Consider the following 2686-nt stretch of genomic DNA (forward strand, 5'->3'; position numbering starts at 1 on the left):
CTATCCACATCGAAAGTTAAGTTCCTCAGCGTACACATCACGGACAAACTGAAACGGTCCACCCATATAGACAGTGTAGTGAAGAATGCGCAACAGTGCCTTTTCAACCTCAGGAGGCTGAAGAAATGTGGCTTGTCACCTAAAACCCACAAACTTTTACAATTGAGAGAATCCTGTCGGACCGTATCACCGCCTGGTACGGCAACTGCACCGCCCACAACCGCAAAGATCTCCAGAGGGTGGTGCGGTATGCATAACGCATCTCCGGGGGCAAACTACCTGCCCTCCAGGACACCTACAGCACCAGATGTCACAGGAAGATCAAAAATATCATCAAGGACAACAACCACCCAAGCGACTGCCTGTTCACCCCGCTATCATCCAGAAGGCGAGGTCAATACAGGTGCATCAAAGCTGGGACTGAGAGACTGAAAAACACCTTCTATCTCAAGGCCATCAGACTGTTAAAGAGCCACCCCTAACACGGAGAGGCTGCTGTCAACATACAGACTCTAACCATTGGCCACTTTAATAAATTGATCACTAGTCACTTTAAATAATGCCACTTTGTCTTTCTCTATAGCCTATTTGCATGTGAGGCCAGCAACAAATTAATTTCCTCATGATTTGAGAAGAGAGAGACACCTGAATCATGACAATGAGTTTCTTTGGAAAATTAAGGAACCTACACAGTGGGCCTCCAACGCCACCCAAAGGGCTAGAGAACAATGCGGGGTATGGTGGGTGGCCAGAAGATGAGTTTGATGAAGAGGATGGGGACACATATGAGGCGCCCCCCTGTGAGAGACCCGCGATGAAGGTTCCTTCCAGACATGTGGAGGAGAATGTCTATTTGGAGAGGACGTCAGAGCGGTCCAATCCTGTTCTCCCCAAAAGACAGGCAGCTGCACCACCAAGGTCAGCCAAGATGGCGCACATGGGCAAAGCATTGAAACAGCAGCCTCACCCTGAGGAGTTCTACATTGACCCCAACACCAAGAAACCGCCTGAGGTAGATAGGAATAGACTTCTTCCCTGGCTTCTCCTTCCTAAGAAGTTTGCCTCTCCCCCACCACCTTCAGAGGAAGTCATTGGCAGCAGAGAACTGGAAGGAGAGGCGGCCAAAGGAAGAACTGGTTTTGGGAGTGACCAGAGAGATACACCTGCTGGAGTGCGTGCTACAGATGTCTTCCTGTCCTTCATTAGGATCCAGGTAGACAGTGATGACCTGTATCTAGAGCCACAGCGGCTTGCCCCCCTGTTCCTCGTGGGCCCATGAGGATGCCCCTCCCACCCAAGACAGCAGCCCCCCATGCCCATAAAACCTCCAGTGCCCAGAGCCAAGTCTAGTTCTCTATTGGTCAATGAGGCAAAGACAGCTCCTCCCCTGATATCAGGCGCTCCATGTTCCCTGGCAAACTGGCCCCACCCACCCTGGGCATCAAATCCCCCCTCCCTGCATCACTAAAGGAACCCAAACCAATCCCTCCTCCCCCTCCTGTTATACACTCTACTGCAGCAGTTTCTCCCCCTGGTATGAAGACCACCATGCAGGAGAAAGAGTGGTTCGCTGGAAACTGCAATAGAAAGACTGCCGAGGACTTCTTACTGCAGATCAACAAGGACGGGGCATTCCTGATACGTCACAGTTCAGCCCAGAACGCCCGTCAGCCCTACACACTGTCTGTCCTATATAGACAGAAGGTCTATAACATCCCCATCTGCTTTCTGGAGGAGACGCGCGGCTACGCCCTCGGAAAGGCGGGCAAGAAGAACGAGGAGTTTTTCTGTAGTCTCCAGGAGATCATCTCTCACCACAAGAATAACCAACTGCTGCTGATCGATAGCAAGAGTCAGGCCAAGCACACCACATATCTCACTCACCCAGCTTGTCCATAAACTACATTACCCATACCCCCCCACACAATGTCTCACCCACTACACTACCCTTAACCCACAAAATGTATCTATACCAGCCTGTCCATAAAGTACATTAAATGCTACCATTAATAACTAAATACTTTTTAAACTTGGAAATACTACTTTCAATAGTCATATTCCTCACCCACAACCCCTCTCTTTTTGTTTTGTGATGAAAATGTTTGGAAGTGTATTACAGTATATCTGTGTACTGTATATGTTTGAGTGTTTTAAAATGTGTAATTATGCCTGTATGACCTGAATAGAATCGTGAGTAGACTATGAAAATGAATATTCAATACTTCATTCTTGCTCTGACTCCATTTCATGCCGTTTTGTTTCAGTGATGTTGGATTGACTTTTGGGTCTACACCTGTGTTGTGGATACTGTAGAAGTGTTGGTCATCTGTGTGTTTCTATTTATTATAATAAGAAGAATATAGACTGAAATATTTTGAAGAAATAAATGAATAATAATAATAATAATAATGCCACTTTAATAATGTTTACATATCTTACATTACTCATCTCATGTATATACTGAATTTTATACCATCTATTGCATCTTGCCTATGCCACTATTATTAAGTAGTTATTGTTAGATATTACTGCACTGTCGGAACTAGAAGCACACACATTTCGCTACACTCACATTAACATGTGCTAACCTTGTGTATGTGACCAATACAATTCGATTGGTCAACAGGACACAAGATTCTCCCAATTGCACAGTGCTACCTCGGGAGGCGGGGGGGTAAAGCTACAA

General features: G+C 46.4%; 1 pseudogene; it reads left to right on the forward strand.

Annotated features, from left to right (window-relative positions):
* The first annotated feature begins 652 nt into the window (after positions 1–652).
* LOC139399511 (B-cell linker protein-like) lies at positions 653–1913 on the forward strand (annotated as a pseudogene).
* Positions 1914–2686: the final 773 nt, after the last annotated feature.

Source organism: Oncorhynchus clarkii, unplaced genomic scaffold, assembly GCF_045791955.1.
Source record: "Oncorhynchus clarkii lewisi isolate Uvic-CL-2024 unplaced genomic scaffold, UVic_Ocla_1.0 unplaced_contig_8963_pilon_pilon, whole genome shotgun sequence".
Lineage (NCBI taxonomy): Eukaryota > Metazoa > Chordata > Actinopteri > Salmoniformes > Salmonidae > Oncorhynchus > Oncorhynchus clarkii.